The 23,451-nt window shown below is 40.1% G+C and overlaps 1 long non-coding RNA gene across 1 annotated transcript; it reads right to left on the minus strand.

The window, feature by feature from the left end:
* LOC121165343 lies at positions 1–23,429 on the minus strand. The gene is made up of 4 exons (XR_005885217.1): positions 23,317–23,429; positions 7,523–7,738; positions 558–665; positions 1–56 (listed from the first exon to the last, which is right to left on the minus strand). It is a non-coding gene; the product is annotated as an uncharacterized LOC121165343 (long non-coding RNA).
* Between the last annotated feature and the right edge of the window lie 22 nt (positions 23,430–23,451).

Below are 23,451 nucleotides of genomic sequence, written 5' to 3' on the forward strand. Positions count from 1 at the left end.
CTTTTAGATGCCTTGAGATCTATTGCATAACATACTGACACAGCATGAGCAGAGGCCTGCAGGTAAGAGATAAAAAGGTTTAGTACAGGAGATTTCACTCCAAGAGACCACTTTGTTATTAGTGCTTACCATCACTTTTAAATAAGTAGTGATCATTTTACTCTGTATCAGTGGAACTACAAGTTAGCATTTTTTCTGTTGATGCAGTTTGAGTTTCATCAGGTTTTCAAAACTTCATCATCTTTCTCATATGGATGTGTCATATTTTAATACTGTGGAAACTGCACACCACATCACTACACACACACACACACACACACACACACACACACACACACACACACTACCCCTAGTTCAAGAGCACACACACACACACACTTGATGTTAGAACATCTCAGTGGAGAAGCAAAACAAATGTGTGTATCACCAAGCACCTGCACACCAGGAGCACCGATGTCCGTCTCAAGAGCAGGTAGTCAGGAACAGAATTAGGACCTGCTTCTTAAAGTCGCTTAAGGCTGGTCTTAAGGTCATCTGAAACAGAGAACAGACCTTACCGTGGAAGAGGCGTGTCCTCCAGTCACAACATCAATGGGAAGCCAAGGCCAGCATCTGTGGTCCTTTCTAGACTGACCTCTTTAAATCTGAGGCTCCCAGGTGAAGCCCTGATAGAGGGAAACAAAAATAGCTACTCAAGTTTACTGTAAAGTCACTTTTCTATCCTTTGGTTTTCTTTTTCTTTTCCTCCTTGTTTTTCCCCCCTGCTTCTGCACCACCAATCCTTACACAGCCTCCCTGAGGTCTTTCTAGGTTTGATCTAATGACCTGGGTGCTGAAGGGCCCTTAACATGCCCAAGTTAACAGGCCTGCCTGGGCCAGCTGCCATCTCTGAGCAACCACAAACTCCATGAACTGTTTGGCCATAAAAATCAGCTATAAAAGAGTGAAAAATACCAGAGGACCAAATGGGAGAGGGAGGACAAGGAGAAATGGCTCTTACACCCTTTTAGTGGACATCTGATTTATTTTTTAAATGGGAGAGCCACTTTTATAGCTACTGTGGTTCAATTATCTCTAATTTTATACATTTTATGCAAATTCCTAGCATCATAATTGCAAATGAGAAGGAAACTTAGTTTTTTTTTATTCAGAACAACAAGGTATAGTTTTGTATTTTCTTTTCAATTTTTAATTCCTATGCTTGGTTCAGCATGATTAAACTTTTAAAACTCTTTTTACACAGTTGCTTAAAATTATGTGTAATTTAAAGCACACTCCTCTGTACACAGACACCCATAGCTTTAAACAAATAGCTGATTTTATTTCTAGACCTCACTCTCCATTTTGAGGAAGATAGTTTGATGTCTTCCTACACACAGTTTCAAAACACAGAAAGGGGATACAGTCAAAAGTTTACACAAGGGAACATGGCGTCCTGTCTCATAAATCAAGCATCTTGGAACAGATTCTAAATAGGTCTGGGTTTTTGCCCAAGTCCTTAGTTTTCAAATGTGAAGTGCGCTGGTAGATGCTTAGTAACCAACCCTCTTAGTGTGGACTGGGAGGGGAAAGGGGACAGCTTTGGCACAATGCTTGGCAATTCCCTTAATGCGAACACTTCCACCATGGTTGATTTCAGCTGCCAATGTTGAATCACTCCAGGGAAGTTGGGGAGAGATGTGCTCAATTGGCTTTTGCGAGCTAAACCACTGTGGAGTCAGCTCAAACACACCATTACTTTAAGAAATTCAAACACACTTACAGGGTTTTCAACATGTCTTACTCTTGTGCAGGGTTGTTAGAGGTAAAAAAGAGAAAATAGATTTCTACCTAGGAAACAGGTGTTGTTTGTAGATGGACCTAGGAAGCTTAGTTTACTGCTCACAAGCCTAGTCGTGAGCTTTAGTTAAGAATTTGCCCATTACCAGTCACCTCAGTTGTGTCAAGTCTCTTTTTTTTATATCCAAAATAAAGATACGCATGTCAACAAGTTTGTTGTGAATTTACTGTCTAACAGTCAAAGAGCCTATTGTCCAGATCTTGAGAAACTGAAAGGGATATGCACATAGCAGCTAAATATCTTCATGCTTTGCTCAGCACTTACTGCTGTAGCTCACAAAAATACATCTTGGTGGCACCATTGGAGGCACAAAGACGTTTATCATAGGATAGTTATTTTTTCAGTAGATAATGTTTTCATGAGAAGATCCCATCTGGTTGTTTGGGGGAAGCATAGACATTTTCTGAATTCTGATTCTTGAGATGAATGTCTCCAAACATCAAGGAAAGAGGGGAAAGTTTCAGTGTTTTTTTGGAGTGGTCTACAGCTTAATTTTTAGAAGTACTAAATGTCACTCATGAAAAAGATGAAGGAAACACAGAGAATGCTGTGCTTAATACTCCATGAGAGAACCAAGCAGCAGCCACGAGAGATAGTGCTGCCGTTAAGTTCCAAGTTTACATCACCTTCTCCGTCTGCTAGAAACAATAGGACACTGGAATCTTTCAGAATCTCACGCAAAGAATTTGCATCCAAGCTATTTTCCAGGGGCCAGCACAATGGCTCCTTTGGCTAATGCTTCACTTCAAGCACAGGTATCCCATATGGGCACTGCTTCATGTCTTGGCTGCTTCACTTCCCAACCAGCTCCCTGCTTGTGGCCTGGGATAAAAGTGGAGGATGGCCCAACACCTTGGGACCCTGCACCCACGTGGGAGACCCGGAAGAAGCTCATGGCCTTAGACTGGCTGAGCTCTGGCTATTATGCCACTTGGGGAGTGAACCAATGGACAGAAGATCTTTGTCTCTCCTCTCTCTCTCTGTAAATCTGCTTGTCCAATGAAAATAAATAAATCTTTAAAAAGGCATTTTTTCCAGTCAAGATTCTCCCTTTCCTTCCCAAATACATTTCATTCTAAGACATCAAGTAAAGGTAGAATAATCATTTGCCAACTACAAAAATCTGGATTCCACTCACACAGAAGCAAATGAGAATAGAAAGGAAGGCGTATTATGTAGCACCTGTCATTAAGCTCTTGGTCTAGCAATAATTAGGGTTGCTCCCACAAATGTCCAATTCCAGGCAGCCAGTCCAATTCTTCTTTGTGTAAAGGAAAATGAATTGTAGATATGAGTCCCTGACTTTTACTTTTTCTTTTTTCTCCTTTTCCGTTGTGACTTCATGCTGGTTTGCAATTTGTGTTTTCCCCACTGTAGTTAATTCTAAGACACAGTCGATCAACTCATGCTTCCTCAGTAATGGAAGTGCCTCTAAATAAAATTGCATAAAGCTCAACACTTCGACGGAGAGCATCCCTACCAGTCCTCTCATCCTGTATTTAGCTGGCTACCCTCCATTGAAGTTACATTTGTAGCATAATTAATGAAATAAGCTTTTCTTCCGACTTGCCTAAACAGCTACGCCAGGTGATTTGGAAACTGTCTTTTTATGAGGAAACATTGCTAAGGGCCTGAGACCTCTCTCCATAACCCCTGGCAGCCAACATATTAAACACATGTGACCGAGGCCTGACAGGCTGAAAAATATGCAAGTCTCATAACGCATGTCAACAATTTTACTATCTCGTACAAATGGAAACTTGCTGAATTTATTCCCTAAATTGCTTTTTATGCTTTTCTTGGTTCTGGCTTAGTGGTAATGTATTTAAATGTCTGGGAGAAATATTCAAAAGAATGAAACACATAACTTTAGTTGAGATGCCCACATTTCAAACCAAACACTGGCAGATCCGTGAGTATCTGGGTTAATACTATCCTTATTTGATTAGGATAATCCAGGGGGACACTGACTCATTTCTTCAGATTCTACCTTTTAACCAATCAATATTTTTAGGGTTATGGTTTTGTGAAGGCAGGTGATAATTTTGGAGATAACATCTCATGGTGTTACTGACATTGAGATGCGTATTTAATATGTTCCTGGAGTGACAGTGTTGGAATGTCCCTCTGGAAATTCACACACACATGCAAGCTCACACAGACAACGCAGCTAACCTTTAAATTCCTGAAGCCCCAGTATAGCTTTTAGCAAACCGGCTCTTATTAATGTCAATGAAGAATTGAAATTTTCAGGACTGGGGAGGGACTCCCTTTCCCTGGGATGGTCTGGTCTTTTCAGTTAAAAGAAACCCCTGAGAAGGAAAAGCAGCTTTCCAACCCAGAGATCAACAGTGAGGACAGAAGGCAAGAACAGTGAGAGGGCCTGGAATGCCGAGCTGCTGGCTTCCCTAAATCAGGGAACAGGGGAAGGTGGGCGAACACAAAGGAGCAGAAAATTAGAACAGAATTTTTTAGGGTGTCATTAAAATATATCTATTTTAATTTCACATGGCTAAAATTATCTTCTTGCTTTGTATTAATTTTGCCTTGACTGAAATTAGTTGTCAGACCTCTGTTTATAGCCTAATTACCTTTTTCCTGAAAAAAAAAGGGAGGTAAAAGAAATAACAATAAATTTGTAATGCAAAAGCTGCAAGTCTGCATATTAGTAAGGATTAGGGATGGTTCTAGAAATAGGGTTTGAAAACAATTTCAGCAAATCTGCGAGGGGTCCCTACTTCTCCCAATGCTAAGATTTTGTGAGTTCTCTCTTGTTGACTGTCAGACTTATTTCTTGAGGCCACAGACAGCTGAGGGCAAGTTGTGGCAGCTTGATGTCATCTGTTTTAATTTAGCTCTCTTATCAATCCAGCTAGATAATTAGGTGTTACTCTTAGGACCCTGCATTGACAAAATTTCTGTTACAGGCCAGATAGCAAAGTCTTTCATCTTTGCGGATCACACTGCACTCTTTTTACCTTACTTTGCCATTATAGTGCAAAAGCAGCGACGGACAATATACAAGCAAGGGGGACTGTGTGTTGAACTGGCTTTATTTCAAAAACAGAAACAGGCAGAAGGTAGGGATTGGCTAACAAACCTTCTGCTCAGGATAATTTAAAACAATGGGACAGGGAAAGAAATTAACATAGTACAGCATAGTACAGAGCAAGTGTTCAACAAACATTTGAAATAAAAATAATATTTATTAAATTTAAACATGCGTACATAGTTCACTTGATAACAGACAGACGAAATTACCCCCAAGTCAGAATCTGTGGCATCAAAAATAAGAAATCAATTTTAAAAATAAGTTACCAAAGGCTAATGAGAGTGGAAGCATTTACAGAGATTGTCATATATACACCTTGTTCACTGAGACTAAGCGAATGAACAGTTCTGCACAAACTATTGGTGGCACATAATGCCAAGATCTCATAGAATGCCATATGATAACAGACTTAGAATTATACTCTCTGCCATTGACACAACAGAATGGGGCAGAAAGTGTTGGCTGAGTCAGGGAAATGTGGGATTTTTTTTTAAGATGTACTTATTTCTGTCTGACAGGCAGATTTAAAGAGAGAAACAGACACACACAAAGAGATTTCCCATCCACTGGTTCACTCCCCAAATGGCTACAATGGCCCATGCTGGGCTGGTCTGAAGCCAGGGGTCAGCAGCTTCTTCAAGGTCTCCCACATAGGTACAGGAGTCCAAGGACTTCAGATATCCTCTGCTGCTTTCCTCAACTATAAGCAGATAGCCAGACTGGAAGTGGAGGTAGCAGAGATTCGAACCAGCATCCATATGGGATGCCTGCACTGCAGGCAAAGGATTAGCATGATAGGCCACCGTACCAACCCCAGAATGTAATTTTTTAACCAATGCATCAACATGAGTAGTTTTACAATTCCCTCTCAACAGGATGAGCTCCAATTGTGTCTTAAGTAATACAAGATTTGAGAGGCCAAGTTGAGTAGCATTCCTACTACTGCTTAGCCCTGTAGCCAGAGACTCCTTCGGGGTGGACCAGATGATCCCAGGGTTCTCAACTGCCTCAATGATTCCAACAGTTTTATCCACTTGCTTTCTACTTAGAAGATTCCTGCCTTGCTCTGCGATGCTTTTTACCTAAGGGTGAAATGTTGAACTGCTTTTCTTTTTCTCCTCAACTAAGCAAGTTTCCACTCCACTCCCCCTCCTCCCCTACCCTCACAGCAAGAGACCCCTCTTGAATGTTAATGCTGTGCAGATCCCCACAGGTAGTCAGGAACAGGGTACACCATCAGGCCTGCAGCGGAAAGGCCCCTCTCCAGGCCCAGCCTGCTAAGTTTTCCCAAGCATCCCTCAGCTTCCCAAGTATTCCTCAGCTGGAGGGGCTTTCCCAGCACTGTGTCTGGACCATTGCCAAGAAGATCTGTCCAGCTGTAAGCCTGATTTTATATAGTTATTTTCACTTATTTTTTATTTTGCAAAATGTAAACGAATCTGTTTTGCTAGGAAATTACGTCCCTTGAAAGTGATTATAACCTAATTTGACATGCAGTATTTGTACACTTATTCTAATGTTATGATACATTTAAGCTGTTTACATAAATAGAGATTTCTATATAATTACCACAAGATAATGTAAAGAGTTAATCATATGAAATCTCCCAAAATCTCATTTGGGCATTTTTTATATGGAACTAAAATTCCTTTGGGAATAAAAGGGGCACATTTCTAAAATGTCTTATAAATCTTCTTTGAGAGCCTCACAAAAATATCACGTTCTTCATTGGTTAATAAAATTTTTAAAAATTCCTGTGTATCTAATAGGTACAGCATGCTAATAAAGATGGAATTTTTAAAATATTTGTTTATTTTTATTGCAAAGTCAGATATACACAGAGGAGGAGAAACAGAGGAGATGATCTTCTGTCCACTGATTCACTCCCCAAGAGGTTGCAACATTCAGAGCTGAGCTGATCAAAAGCCAGGAGCCTGGAGTTTCCTCCAGGTCTCCCACATAGGTGCAGGGTCTCAAGGCTTTGGGCCATCCTCCACTGCTTTCCCAGGCCACAGGCAGGGAGCTGGATGGGAAGTGGGGCTGCCGGGATTAAAACCAGTGCCCATATGGGATCTTGGCACATTGAAGGAGAGGACTCTTAGCTGTTAAGTTACCGTGCTGGGGCCAAAGATGGAAATCTTACATTTTGCCTACAAGGGCATTGCATGTAATCAAGCTCAGAAGGACTCTATAGAGAAAAGATGAAACTAAGCCTCAACACTGTCTGGCCAGTCACTGCTTTCTTCATGAAAATCACAATGGACAGAATCTGTAAGGAGAAATTGCATAGGGGAAAAGCAAGAGAAGAGAGGCAAACGGCATAAAATTCTAAAGGAAGAACTGCAAATATTTAGACGTTTTTCTCTTTTTATATCTTATTGGCAAAGAAAGGAATTTCCCCCAAATTGCAATCTTTTCTTAAAACTGGAAAGGCACATTCACATGAAGGATGATCCAATAGTCTTACACTATCTACCAAGTTAAGAAACATCCACTTGTCTATCTTCCCGAGGTTAAATAAATGTTTCTCTTTGTACTTATCTACTTTCATTCATTCAATTTGTGCCATTTGCTCAGCTCTATCTTAGGGTATTTGAGGAATTAAAAAAAAAAAAAAGTAAAAGGCCTACCGAAATACACCAACTTGCAGAGGGCTGGCAGAATTTCCATCACGACATCTGTTAAGAAAGATGAAGAAATCACTGCACGTGACTAGTTCACAAATGCTGTCCTCTCTTCTGCTCACTGGATGCTGGGCACACAGGAGAACCAGGGAGGGGAAGGCACAACTTCTCCCTTTTCAGGCTAAACCTTCCTCCAAATCCTTGGGTTCTTCTCCTTAGTTTCTAAAAGATAAATAATACTTAGACATAGCATAACGTTACATTCTCAATAGAACATTACTTTGGCAGAAAAGGACTGAAATTGAGTAATATACAATTCTAAAAATTATCAGGACTAGAGATAAGGACTTAGAAATAAAATGGATTATAGGATTTACCTCTCATTATCTTGAACAAACCAAGCCACTGACGTGAACCTAGCATCCATAGCAGTCATTTAATACACAATGTTTTAATATAATCCAATGCAAGCCAATACTTCAACAGAAATATATTCAAATCAACATGAACTGAAGTACCTAGTGAACCCAATGGCTCATGAGTTAATGATTTTACATCAAAAGCTGAAATAAATTGCAAATCGTTTATCAATAGAACCAGAAAAGTTTGTCATAAGAAGTATTTTGTTGTACAGTTACTGCTTCAACTATACATTCTCAAACTATTTTGATAATTGAATTATTCTTAACACCTTAAACCATGTCAGCCTACAGGTAAACTGATTGATCATTTACACCCTATTTGCTCTAGAGATTTTTCACACAGATCCATGTTTCGGTGTGTTCTCTCATTACAAGTGCACTGAGGGGTCATCATGTTGAAGAGGCATAGCAATGCACTTTGGATCCCAGTTGTGCTACTTAGTATCATGTTCCTTTGAGTAAGCTGTTCAGCTTTTTATTCTTTAGTTTTAGTTTTTGCAAAATGGAAGGGGCAATTCCATTCTTTTTCATAACAAAGAATGACTTTATTTTAAAGTCAGTGTTATAGAGAGGAACAGTAAGAGAGCTGCCAACTCCTCATTTGGCTGGAACAGCTGGTGTCGGTACAGGTCAAAGCCAGGCACCAAGAGCTTCAGCCCGATATTCCACATGGGTGTCAGAGGTCCAAACACGAGGTTGCAGGGGGTGGGGAGATCTTCCACCGTTACCCACTGTTATCCCAGTCCAATCACAATGAGCTGCATGGAGAGTAGGGAAGTTGGGACACAGACTGGCAATAATATGTGATGCTAATGTTGCAAGAAATGGCTTTAACCACTATGCCACAATGTCAGCCCTGACAATTTCCATCCTTACGAGTATTTAAGCAAGTTCTTCCCAGATGGACTTAGAGCATTTGCTGGCACATGGCAAAGACACAAAATAATGGCTTGCTAGTATATAAGAAACACTGGTGGTCACACTGTCCTTGAATGACATTCATCTACTACCATTACCATATATGTTTCTATTTTTATCAATTGAACATATTCCCTAAGTTGTAAACCTTTATGAAAAAGTATCAATGCCAGGAGGAATGTACATTTCATAAAAATTATACCATCAAGTGAAATACTTCTATTCTCCTTCTCCCTCCAATGTCTCCACTATGTTTTATCTTTCATTAACATCACTAATTGTGACATACTTGCACTCATGACTACCTGTTTTTTTTCTAATGAGAAATGGGAAACAGATGAATGGCACTAATTACCAACGATCTATAAAACTTCGTGTTTTAAATTCTTTTTTTCTTTTTAATTTTTAATATTATTATCATTTTATGATACAGTTCCATAGGCCCTGGGATTTCCCCTTCCCTCTCCTCAAATCCCCTATCCCACTGAGTTCTCCCATATCATTACAACAGTATACTTCTGCATAAACTGTCATGTGTCCACCATTGTGGGCATGGGCAATGGCAAAGAGTTCAGTATTCCATTGTCATAACATACCCCATAGTTTCACCCTTGATCTGGAAATAAAGATGAACTCTGCATCGTATCCTCACATCTGGATATGACAATTTCCACTACACAATCACTATAAATGCCCCCAAGTGAAAAGCCACAAAACAAAATTAACAACAGGAAGAAAATGAGAAATTTACAATGCTATGAAGTTAAACAAAATGCTACCAGATATGATGGTTTCCATTACACAGTTACTATACATCCACTTAAATGCAAAGCCACAAAACAAAATCAGCAACAGGAAGAAAAAATGCCGTGAAGTTAAATAACATGCTACTGAATGACTAATGTGGCTCTGAAGAAATGAAAAAGAAGATCAAAAATCTTCTTGAAGAGAACAATGCTACTGTATGATCTGTGAGTCAGTGAAGAGTTTAATGAGAAGAAAAAAACTGTTGTAAAGCAATGTAACTAAAAACAGAAACATTAAAATCCATGAGATGCAGTTTCTGTTGATCTGACATTTGATTGATGAGTTTAAGCCATTTACATTCAAGGTTAATATGAATAGGTGTTAATTTGGTCCTGTCATTTAGCAATGTGTTGTTCACTGATTGATACATCAGTTTTGTACAGTGTGGCAAAGGCTTTGAGACTGCAAAGGCAACAGTGAGCTGCACATGCACTGAGCTGGGAGGGGACTCACTGAGCTCAATCCATTGCAATGGTCCCACAGGGATAATACTACTGATTTTGGCAACCTATGACTCAAAATAGGTCCATGTGGCCTTCAGACCTAACGGTCAGCAGGTTCTGGCAAGATCAGCACCACCAACAACCTAGCTATTTAGGACACTTTGTGTTTCCCTAATCCTGGGAACTGTTCAAACTGGAAATGGGAGAAAGGTTAAACAGAGAACAGTATAGCCCCAGCATGGGATCACAGGAGGTGGAGAATGGCCAGCCAGGAGCTAGGACTCTTGAGTCCTTGCTGGAAGTCTAACCTAAAAGCTCAGATCTGAAACTTGCTGGAGAGAGTGGCACAAGTGACTGCAAACAAAGAACCGAGTACCAAATACAATAAGTAAAGTTGAATTTCAGAACTGTGGTTGATACAGTGTGGAAACCTGCTCCAAGGAGAATAATCTGATTATCAGAAGTACAATGACCAAGAGCAGAAGGAGAGACAGAGATACAATGAGTATTACTGAAGACTCCCCCTGCAAAAGAGCAAAAGCCTTTGCCAACCTCAGAGTTAACTGAGGAATATGCTGAGAAAATCAGGGATACAGAATTCAAAACAGTCGCTATAAAGCTTCTTATCGACAATGAAAAGCACATGCATGGATTTAAGCAATATGTCACACAGGAAATAACAGCACTGAAACAAAATCAAGCTGAATTATTAGAAATGAAGGAAACAGTGGAGCAAATTAAAAATTCAGGAATGCCTCAATAATAGAATGAATGAGGCAAAATAAAGGATCTTAGAATTGGAAGATAATTTCCTTTCACAATGAGGAAATAATCAAAAAGCTGGAAGCAGAGCTGGGTCAGATTCTTTTTTTGTTGACTGTTATCTTTGTTCTACCTTCCTTTCTAGCTGATGAATCGCTCAGTGCAAACTACAGAATATGAGCTCCAAGACCTCCCCTTGTTGCTCCTCTGTCAATGACTACTTATTACATACATATACCATGTTCATTCACTTTTTTTAAATTTGATTTGAAAGGCAGACACCAGAAAGAGAACCACAGAGAGATAGAGAAAGATCTTCCTTCTGCTGGCTCACTCTCCAAATGTTTCAACAGCCTGGGCTGAACCAAGGCAAGACCAGGAGCCTGGAATTCAAGCTAGGTCTCCCAAATTAAGGTCAGGGATCCAAAACACGTACCCATCATTTCAGCCTTCCTGACTGTACACCACAGGAAGCTGGATTAGAATGTGAGTGGCCAAGCCTGCACTCAGACTCAGTTATGGGGAATCCTGTAATTTTTACCATGCTCCTTGCCTAAGCATATTTACTTTTGACATGAGTCATTTATTTGTACTAACCATTGTAGGAAAAGAAAAGATTTCTTTTTGTGCATCTATAGAATGTTTAGTGTCACATCCAAGGCAACTTGATATAGTCTCAAGGGGATGACAGGAAGCTTCTTAACAGTCTTATCATAGGCAGCACAATCTGTTGTGCCTCAATTTCAAGGCTACTGCTCTATTTTAAATACAGCATCTCCTTTGTGTTTCTGGTTCCTAATCTCAATGTCTCTTCCTTCATGTTAGGTTCTCTAAATTGTGATCGTGTTGGAGGAGACAACACAGAACTAGGGTAGTTGCGAATCACAAAACTTGTTTATTGAGACAGATGTTTGCAGAATATTGGTTGCTTAACATACCAGTTTGTCTTCACTAAAAGACGTTAAACTGGAAAGCTTTGTTTAGTTTCACTAAGTAAGATGGCTACAAACTGCTATCACTGTTGCTTTCAATTGATTTCATGAGAAGAAGGCATCCTTCTGTATCAGTTTTCTTTTCATACTGAAATAAAACGCCGTCATATGAAGCCTGTGCTTGCTCTGTGCCTTAAGTATCCATAGAATCACTTAATGTATACACTTCTCTTTTCAAATGTTTCACGTGATAAACTAAAACAAAATAGGGGTTTTGTTTTAGTTTTCTTTAATCCCTCAAATGCAACATTTGGGGTTTGAGAAAGCTAAACATAAGAGAAAAAATATCACGAGTGTCTTGCTTAATGTTACACTTGGTTTTAAATCAGCTCAGGATAGAGCTTTGTTCTAAACAGAATTAAAATTTCTCTGGTTCATCTTCCACAAACATAATTTTCTTCTGCTGTGGTATATCTAAAGGAAAAAAAAATACTTTTAGATCTGGAATTCATTTAAAAAATGGCACATACAATGCTTCCAATAAATAATATACCGTGATAAGAGCAACAAACTGATTGAGTAATGTCACTCTAATGACTTTTTATCCAACAGCTAGAACACCTGCTCCAGTGCTGTTTTCCTTCAGGTTTATTGCATTTTCTCAATAGAACTACTTACTAAGAGAATAACCAACATAAAGTCATTTGCCAAGGTGACTAAACTACCTTCTGTCAGGGGCTTGGGCTGCTGCTGTGAGCACAAATTCTGAAACATGGCTAGAAATTCATACCCTGAGTGCATACTCTCTGGGTGTGGAGCTTGGGCGTTCTTAGAGAAATTTTCACCCAAGGCCTCAAGGATCAGTTCAGAGATGACCTTTTTGAATTTTAAGGTGTAAACAGCTTGGTCTGGAATAAATGAACACAATTGAAGGACTGTGAGGCAGCTTCTCTCTCTTTCTCGACTTCAATGTTTGCCACAGAGATGAAGGTTCTGGTCACTCCTTCATCCCTGAGTTGTGATTTTAAGTATACTAAATGTCATCAGCTTCAGGATCCCCATTTAACTTTACCATGTGGTAACCAACCCACTTTCTTCTAGCAAAGGGAGTGAATTATAGGCAAGAGACATAAGCACAGCTGAAAACTCACAAATGCTTATAGATCAAGATTAGTAGAAAGTACTTGATGCTGATAAAAATGTTAAGCATATTAAAATAGATTTGTTTATACTCAAATTTCTTTTACAAGAGTCTTGCATTGGCCACTTACAACCTAATTTATATGCCAACAATAAGCAAATGTATAGCCCTTTTGATGACACATTTACTGTTTTAGAAAAGTCTGTTTTTTGGTGGATTTCCATTATAATACTTGAGTTTTGTATAGAATTCAATAATTCCTAAAGCACAGAGAAACTGATGCCCAATTTCATTTTATGTGTCTTTAAAGTTAAGAAATAGCAATCATCATCATGCTTCTTTTAGAACTAGGTTTTGATTTTGAGTCGCCAATGAAATTTTCAGATCATAATTCCTTTACAAAGAACATTTAGACACTGTTTTGAGGCAGAAGCACAAATGACACATATAGGTGTTGACACGAATGGGACAATATGGAGAGGTTATTTGAATCTGCCAGACCTTCCCACTCCCAGTGTCCTGCCTTGGAGTCCTAAGATGCTGAGTTCTTACATAGCCTTGGCTATAAGTGTTTTCTGAAACTTCATTTTTTTATACATCTTGGTAAGTAGGCCAACTGTTCCTCTAAAGGCAAAACTTGAATTGTGTGCTTTGTCCTTTAGCTTGAATCAAGAAAAATGTCAAAACAAACATGATGCCATGTGTCAATGATGTGGCTGGTTTGCGGATGCTTTGATAAGGGTGGGAATGCCTCTATACCCTTATTCTCAGTATGCATTTGTAGTGTCTTACAAATGCTAAATTACCATTTGATGTGTGACACCAAAATTCATAATCTTATACTTCATCAGGCCATGCAAGGTACTGTTTATAACAAGCAAAGATCTGTGTGGTTTAGCTGAATAAACTTTATAAAACACTTAGATCAGAATTTGGTACACAGTAACCTCTCAACAAAGTTAGAGTCTAAATACAAGCCATGGAACCACACATCTCAGAGAAACGGACTTCAAAGGTCATTGTCTCCTATCTTCTGTCTCTGCAGAGGAAGTGCCATAGCCTGAATTTTTGTCTTTAACTCTTCCTTTGCATGTATTTTATGTTTCTGTTACCATTTTGGCTTTGGTTGTCCTAATAGTCTCCATTCGCTGACACTGAGTTTCACTGTGTGATTTTCTTTGATTAGTGGGGCATTTGGGGGCACATGTGAGCACAGAACTTAAATACTTGGGCTTGCTATCTTAGGCTTTTGTTGTTGCCAGCCAGGGGATAATATATCCCAGATAGTCTCTGCTCTCTCAACGTAGTTCCCAGCATGAGTAGAATTATCCTAGGTATTCCATAGCCTGTAGAAGAGTCCTGCTCTCTAGCGAACCCACCCAAAAATTAATTAAAAATAACACTTTGGGGCCTAACATGATGGCCTATTGGCTAAAGTCCTCACCTTGCATGTGCTGTATTCCCACATCGGTTCTGGTTCGTATCCTGGCTGTTCCACCTTCCATCCCGCTCTCTGCCTGTGGCCTTGGAAAGCAGTAGAGGATGGCTCAAAGTGTTGGAACCCTACATCCATGTGGGAGACCCAGAAGAAGCTCTTGGCTCCTGACTTCAGAAAAGCTCAGCTCTGGCTATTGTAGCCACTTAGGGAATGAACCAGTGGACGGAAGATCTTTCCTTCTGTCTTTCCTTCTCTCCGTAAATCTGACTTTCCAATAAAAATAAAATAAATCAATTAAAAAAATAACTTGTGGGCTTAGCACAGTCGCTCAGTATGCTAATCTTCCACCCTATGTGCCAGCAACCCATATGAGTAGCAGTTTGTGTCCCAGCTTCTCTGCTGCAAATCCAGTTCTCCGCTTACGGATTGGAAAAGCAGTGAAGGTTGGCTCAAGTCAGTGGGACACTGAACCCATGTTGGAGACCCAGAAGAGGCTCCTGGCTTTGGATTGTAGCCATTTGGGGAATAAACCAGCAGATGAAATATTTCCCTCTGTCCTTCCTTCTTTCTCTGTAAAATCTGTCTTCCAAATAAAAATAAACAAATCTTTTGAAAAATGACATTTTCTGTTGCATGCCCTTGATTTTGAGAATAATTTGGTACATATCATTGTCGTGGGAATGGCTGACACTGTAAGCATCAACTACAGATATGTGAGACCTTGATGGCCAGTATATTTATTAGTGCTTCCATAGGAGAGCACCACGACATGAGTGATTTAAGCAGCGGAAGTTTACACTCTCACAACTCTTAAAGTAAGCAATCCAAAATGAGCTTTTTGGAAGGCTGGATTCCACTGTGGGTCATAAGGTCAGGTTCTGTCACAGGACCCCTTCTTGGACCTGCGGATGGTATCTGCTCCCATATTTGCATATGATCTTCCTCCATGCATGTCAACAAATATCTTTTCACCAATGCAACTTCTTTGCTAAGTGGAATATTAATTTTTAAAAATTTTCAACTTTTGTATGCCATTCACAATGAAACAGCCACAACCTGACACATCTTTAAACTGTATTAATATTTCTTCATCACATTCCTATGTCTAGAATATTAGCAAAACTAATAGGTGCTGTAGTATATGCTGGTTTTGGAGGTGTAAAATACTATCTGGATGGCTGGGTATTTGATTCCCACCTGATGCCACTGAACATGAACTAGAAAAGCATTGACCAGACAAAACCATGCTATGGTATTTCTAGCACAGGAATAGTTGATCAAAATAGCCTCCAAAATTTTCTGGAAGCAGAAACATAATTAGGAAGGACCAAAAATTATATGTTTTCTCTTTTTTGTAATGTAATTCATTTAAGTTTGCCTTATTTCAGTTGTAATAGTAGCTGTGCATAGTAACCAGCTAACAAGTCTTGAATATTGAATCAGAGCCTATCATGATCCAGTACGAGTTGACCCGAGAACACTGGTGCTCATAGTAGGAACAGCTCAAGGGTTAGAAGAGAATTCTGGATTGGTGACTCACAGACTCCAAGTAAAAAAAAATTGCATCACCTGGAAATGCTGTCTCCCAAGTTATCACAGAAAGTGATGGAGAGGTAGCAGGACAAAGTGAGGGCACAGAAAGTGATGCACTAATTCTTCTTAAGCTATCATTTTCTAAAAATTTGTTTTAAAATTGCACTTAACTATCAGGGATGCTTTTTATTCCCTTGAAGAAGAGTTTTTAACATTAAGTTAATAAAAATCTTTTAGGAAATCAGAGATCATAATATTCTCCTTTAGGGGCTAGCACTGTGTTATTGCAAGCTAAGCCTCCCTTTGCGGTGCTGCCACCCTATATAGACTCCAGTTCAAGTCCTGACTGTTCTACTTTCAATCCACTCCCTGCTAATGGCTTGGGAAAGTAGCAGATGATAGCCCAAGTCCGTGGACCATGGCATCAATGTGGGAGACCCAGGAGACACTCCTGGCTCCAAGTTTCAAACCAGCCCAGATTTGGCAGTTGTGGCCCAGATCTGGCATTTGGTGAGTGAACCAGTGGATGGAAGACTTCTCTCTCTCTCTCTTTCTCTCTCTTCCTCCTTCTATTATTCTTTTAAATAAAAATAAATGTTTTCTTTAAAAAGGAAAAATGGAAATCTGTGAATATACTTATGCAATGTCCATTTCCATGACTTGAAATTCATGAAAATTGGGATCCTGTTTAATTTGTTCAGTGTTTTGCACTGAGTTGATGCATGCCACCTCTGGAACATAATATGTCACCTTGGAAGAAAAAAGAGAAAGTCAAAAAGAAGAGAGAGAGGAAAATAAAGAAAATCCAAGAGAGACAGCAAAGAAGGGAGGAAAGGGGAAGGGAGAAGCAAGGAGCAGGGCAGGGGAAGAGGAGGGGACGGTTTGGGGAGAGAAGAAAGAAGGGCAGTGGAGAAGGAGGTTAACATTTTTATTATCATTCTTCTTGTCACTGGCAAGCTCTGTGATGTTGGGCAAGTCACATAGCTTTTTTGTGTCTTTTCCTGCCTATAGGATGCTTTTGCCTCAATGAAATTGGAAAGATAGAAGAGAGGATTTGGTATGATTCGAGGATTATTGATATGCCTTCAATAAGAGACATAACTCTTCATATTTTGAATTGGGAGGCAAGTTGGAGACAAAAGCCTAGAAACAAGCTCATCCTACCCAGACAGTCTTGGGAGAATAGGACACTGGGGCATGAAATTCTGAAGTAACTGCATTTTCTGAAAGCAAGGATGACACATGGTAGAACTCACAGAAGCCTGCGAGAACATGGGAAGGAGGTCATTGCTTAGCTCTTCCAGGTGGTAAATGGGTCCCTGGACTTCCCACCCCTATGACTGCACTTAGATCCTGACTCTTAGTGAAGAAGAGAACAGAGCAGGCCATGGGAACTCCTGAGCTCCTTATGGATAATAGCCAGTGGTGCCTCTATGCTGCTGCTCAGCGTTTGGTGCCTGGGACAGGAATGGCAGATGCTGCAACCCTTCCCACCAGGACTACTAAAGGCCTCAGGAAGAACAGACTCAGAGGTTTGCTGGGCGAAGATGAAATGACTGAGATTACATTTCTCCCCTTGGAGGAGGGGGTTGTCTCAAAATGGAAGAAGTATGTAGGTTAAAAAAAAAAAAAGTTACCTTTCTTTTCATACCTGACTTTGGGAGTTTAACGTCTAAACCACTTCATAATAATTTTTGATGAATTTCCTCCTGTCTTCCACCTCATTGAACAAGTGTTCCTCTCATCCTGGTTCCTGTCTGATTCTTTGCCTTCATCCATCATCTCCTGTTTCTCCTTTTTATTCTTCACTACAATGCACCCTTGCAGACCCTGGAATCCTACAGGGCCTCCCAGCAGTTTCCAGGGCAAAAGAAACTGAAATTGGAAATCAAGTCTAAGCCAGCTCATTGGGATTACCCAACCTTTGCCATGTCACTTGTATGTTCTGGTATTTTCTAATCACTTTTTAGTTCCTACCTGCTCCTCTAGTAGTTTCTGCCCACCCCCGCCCCCAGGTATCTTTTTTCCTTTTCCATGTTCTCTAAAGCTCCTCTGTACTCTTACTAATAAAAGCAATTCCCATTGAGCAAAACATCCTTTTAAAAAGTCAAAAGATCCACCTGTCTATTTGATGATGTTTATAGAGTTGATCAGGGTGGAAGGATCAAGGTTCAGGGGAAAGTGTGTAAGACCATTGTTTCCAAAAATACCTATTTCTTCTCCCTGTATCTGGGAGAAGGAGGGCATCTCCTCATATGGGGAGAAACCACATCCCTACCCGAGAATCTGCTCCAAGACCTGATTCTCTCACATGCTGTTTAGCGTCATTGCCTATCCCCTGTTCCAACTCTCACTGATAGGTACTGTGATCTAGCCCTGCCAGGTATGCACCCCTAGCCCTAGCTTTAGTGAGTCCCAGTGATATTCAGTGGTGGTTGACATTAGCCCAACACAGGTCTCCAGCATGGGCTGGAGCATTGGTCTGAGCCTTAAAGGTCTTCCTCTTCCCCGCTCCAAACTGCTCAGTCTCAGTCCCCTTGCTTATTTTCAAGCACAGTGGCTTTTTCAATGGAAGATCCTCAGTAGTCATTTATCACCTACAACATACTCTCTCAACCATCCTCCCTCCATCTGCCCTCCATCATCTGCTATGGTATCTGATGTCCTTGCCAGGCCCCCAGTGGACTGCCATATCTTATATGTGCATCTGGGTATGCAAATCTCTGCTCTGTCTAAGCCACTGCGGAAACTCAGATCTGCAGGAACAGTAGCCTTATTGATGAAAATCCCTCAGAGGTCATTCCTCACCAGGACGTAAGTCCCAGCTCCTCGGATGCCCCCACCTATGCCATTCTGCAAGCTCACACCTCCAAACCCCCCAGTGTGGGCCAAAGGACCCAAGAAAGGCGACCCCTGTGCTTTATTCTTCTATTGATCTTTATTATACATTATTGTATAGAGTTATTTACCTTTGGAAATCACACAACTTTTCTTCCCAGTGATATAATTAACTCTTCAGAATTGAGGTTTGTCTTTTTACGGGCATAATTCTCAACAATGAAACCTGTTTGACATGCAGAATTTTCTTCCATAGAAACATATCATGTAAATCAGTTATTGAATGAATCAACGGTACCACCTTCATATATGTTTATGAATAATGAAACATAAAAAAACAACTATGTGTTGTATCAGTGAATCTCTGAAGCCAAGCCTACAAATTGCCCAGATGTTCTTACCCATGTGGAAATTTCTGCAGTTCCAAGTCACAGCTGGATGATATTTTACAAGGCTTAATACCACCTTCCTGAAATATTTTGAGTTTTCATCGATATCAGAAATAAGTGTCTTTGTCATATAACCTAAATTTAATTCATGACCTGTATGAGCATTTTATTCGTGGTATGACTGCCTGTAACCATTTGTTTTCTCTTAATACAGTTCAACTCACAGTGACCATATAGGGAGCACTGGCTATGCTAACGACTCAGTAAAGCCAAACATGTTTCAGAAGCAAAGATAACGTACAGGGTCTTAATTTGCACATAAGGACTTGGCTGTTAAGGGAGGTCTAGTAATGTGCCCCTAAGACAACAGATATCTAATGACCGTCGCCCACGTTCTTTATTACATTCTGCTGCCTCTACTAGTGAGAGAATGAAAAGATAATATGCAACATGGTCATTTTCTCCCCAATGTTCTTTAAATGCTATAAGAGATTATAGCCTATTGTATATTATGTTGAAGGCTTAATTTTCAGAACCATAGGAAGTGTTTGGTTACTCTTGACGAGGGCAGGTTTGAAACAGATATAAACGTGTCGTCCAGAACCAGAAAATTACAGCACATTAAAGTTAGGCTGAAACCAGTGCTGGATTCTGTCCATGCAGGTGCAAGAGTGGCCAAGTTTACATAACCCCTAACACACCACACTGCTTTAGCATTTAAAACCCTAAAGCAGCTCTCCCTCCTTATTCAAGGGCTTCTGTTTACTCTCTCTACTACTGAACACATGTTTGTGTTTCCCCACAGAGCAGCGGTGAAATGAAGAAAGACCTTTGAACTTCTTAATCTCTGCAGGAATGGATCATAGCACTATTTCGCTGTGAACATATTCTATTCTTAAATACAAGGCAAGACTGAATCACTAAGTGACTCCAAGGTGACCCTATCTCCATTTCACTAGGCCAGGTGGTTTCATCTGATTTGCTATTATACAACATAAGCATGCATTATAATATCACATGTGGGCTGGCCTTGTGGCATAGCAGGTTGAGCTCCCACCAGCAACCCTGGCTTCTCATATGTGTGCCAAATACTTATTTCTGCCTCCCTGCTTCTGATCCAGCTCCTTGCTAATGACCCTGGGAAGTGCTAATAAACTGAGGATGGCTCAAGTGCTTGGGTGCCTGCAACCATGTGAGAACCTGGGAGAAGCTTTTGGATTCTGGTTTTTGGCTTTGGCCCAGTTGAATCACAGACATTGCAGCAGATGAGGAATGAGCCTGCAGACAGAAGATCTCTCTATTTCTGTACTTGTAAATAAATCTTTTTATTGCAAAATCAGATACACAGAGAGGAGAAGAGACAGAGAGGAAGATTTTCCATCTGATGATTCACTCCTCGAGTGACTATAATGGTCAGAGCTGTGCTGATCTGAAGCCAGAAGCCAAGAACGTCTTCCAGGTCTTCCACTCAGTTGCAGGGTCCCAAGACCTTGGGTCTTGGGTCGCCCTCAACCGCTTTCCTAAGCACAAGCAGGGTCCTGGATGGGAAGCTAGGCCACCAGGATTAGAACTGGCAGCCCTACCGGAGCGAGGGCTTTGGGCGCTAGGCCACCACATTGGGCCTGAATAAATCTTAAACAAACAAACAAACAAAAAACAACTCACACGTTACTTCATAAATATGTACATGTTTGCATCTGTCAAAATTAAGAATGATTTCAATAATTATTATGTAAAGATTTTTCCATTTTGAAATGGAAATATTTGTTTCATACCAGTCTCACCACTGTATTTTCTGAATACACAACATATTTGGTCTAACAAGTTCACAAGTAGACAGGAATTTTTGCTTTAAGATGAATTGCATAACACCTATCTTATTTAGATGAGGCTTAAATGAAACTTTTGACTTTTGTCTGATGAATTTGGGGGCAGTGGGGATGAATACTATGGAATGAATAATTACGATCCTCTCAAGTCACATGTTTAAATCTTAATCCCTAATATGAAATGAGCCTTTCATAGATAATTAGGGTTGGATTATGTCATGACTGTACATCCATCATGATGAGACGAATACCCTTGTAAAGAAGACAGCTCTAACTCCAAGTGGATCAACAAGGAAAGGCCATATGAAGACACAAGAAGACTGTTCTACATACTAGGAATTGGAGCCTCACTAACACTACATGATCTTGCACTTTGTCATGGTGTTTACCAGCTCCATAAAAAAATAAATGCTTGTAGTCTAAGCTCTTCTATCAATTGCCATTTTGTTATACCAGCCTGAGAAACTAATTTACCACCCAATTCTCCTTGACTCATCTGACTTTAAACTTCTGGTGACAATGACTTAATTTATTAGCACAGATAGCAACACAAATAAAAGCTCAACTAAGGAACAAAGGTTGATTATTCACAATAGCTCAGATGTGGAATGAACCTAACTGATCATTGGCAAATGAACAGATAAAGAAAATGTGAAATATATATCACACCTACGTATTGAATTCACAGAAACAGAGGGTAGAAGATTAGTTACCCAGGGCAGCAGAAAATGGGATTTTTGGTCAAAGGGTACAAATTTTCAATCATAGGATGAATAAGTTTTGTACATCTAATTACAGCATGGTGATTAGAGTTGATAATAATGTATCCTTGTAATTTTCTGAGCAGGTCACAAGGATTCTCACAATAAACAAAAAAGAACTGAGTTGATATGTTAATGAGCTGGACTGTGGTGATCACTTCACAATGTACACATACAGCAAAACGTCATGTTATATACCTTAAATTCATTTAAAATAAAATGTCAATAATATCTCAGTAAAGCTGAGGTGAAAACAAAGATAGGATTCCAGGGGCAATTCCGCTGTTAGCTGTATGGATTTGAGATTATATATTCAGTCTACATGTTTGTATCAAAATTATTAGAAAAAATTCCTGAAGAGACAGGCTCTCCCAGGGGTGCCTCTCAGTTTTATTGGGTGAATTGGTAGGTGAGCCATCCATGCTTAACTACTCAACTATAGTCGGAGCTGTTCTATCTGCTCTATGTACCAGGATTCTGCTCAAGGAGTAACTGGAGAAAAAAATTCCCATGTAAAAAACAAAAACTAATAATAATAACATCAATGATGTTTGACATTCACTGGAGTAGCTAATCTTTCGGTGCCTGTCAGCTCCCTTAATCCTTAATTTGAGGGCAAGCTTGGCCCTCTAGTCACATGAGGTAGTTCAAGTCCTTCTTGGGTCACCCTGTGTCATTGGGTTCAACCTGTATTACCCACAGAGATTTTTAACGAAGTCCCTTCCCCCTTTAAGTGTACACCAAATTGTCAGCAACCTAGAATTCTAGATTCAGTCTAAAGGGGATGGATGAAAATAAAATCTTTGACCCACAGTGAGAAAGTTCCAGGATTTTCAGAGGTTCTGACTCAACACATTTACATTCCATTCAACAGATAGGCATTAAACACCAAATGTCACCTATCCTTTGCATTGGCACTGCTAGTCTTTGGGACACAGAACAGTTTTTTGATTTGAGCTTATGATTGTTTGGGTTTTGTGGTTGTCGTTTTCCTCTGCTTTCACCTAGAAACTGCAGTTTCTACAACTCTAAGGAGTGAGAATGCTTAGAAACTACCATTCCTTTTTCCTCCAGCGTGTTTTTATAGAATTCTTCCAGTTTCTACTTAGCACTGATTATCCACTACTGAGCTGGGGGTGGGGAGAGTCAGAAGAAAAGTTTAAAAGATATGGTCCCTGTCATTAAGAATTTAGAGAGTATCTGGGAGGGAAAACAACAACAACAACAACAACAACAACTTCTTCCCACAACACCCTCAGGTATTAAAGAAGAGTGCTAAATTAGCTAAAGCTGCCTGCTGAAGGCATGGCATACACACTAACTCTGTTTGGCAGTTTGCAAAGGGCAAGATCAGTGCAAGCTGGAGTTTTGAAGTGTATGGGGCTGGGGGAAGTGTTGACCTGTTCATTGCAGGACTAGAAAGATTTAACCGCAAATGACCTCTTAAGGGAAAGAAGGAGAAAGCTCAAAGGTTCTAAGGAAAACAGAATGTGCTTCCTCCTCTGAAGCATACTTTGATATTACAAAGATCCCAGACCCCCAGTCCTTACCACAGCCTTGATGGAGGATGGCGGTCAAAGAACTTACCTGTTCTGGCCCTCGATCCATCATTTTCCAGAAGAAATGAGCTTGTAGACTCCTATATATCTCAAAGACAGCTCCATTTGAATGTGTGTAATGCTTGCAGCACACTTAGTGCTCACTACCTGCGAGAGAGGCACA

This window comes from Ochotona curzoniae, unplaced genomic scaffold (genome assembly GCF_017591425.1).
Source record: "Ochotona curzoniae isolate NIBS_2020 unplaced genomic scaffold, NIBS_Ocur_1.0 contig_883, whole genome shotgun sequence".
NCBI classification, from domain to species: domain Eukaryota; kingdom Metazoa; phylum Chordata; class Mammalia; order Lagomorpha; family Ochotonidae; genus Ochotona; species Ochotona curzoniae.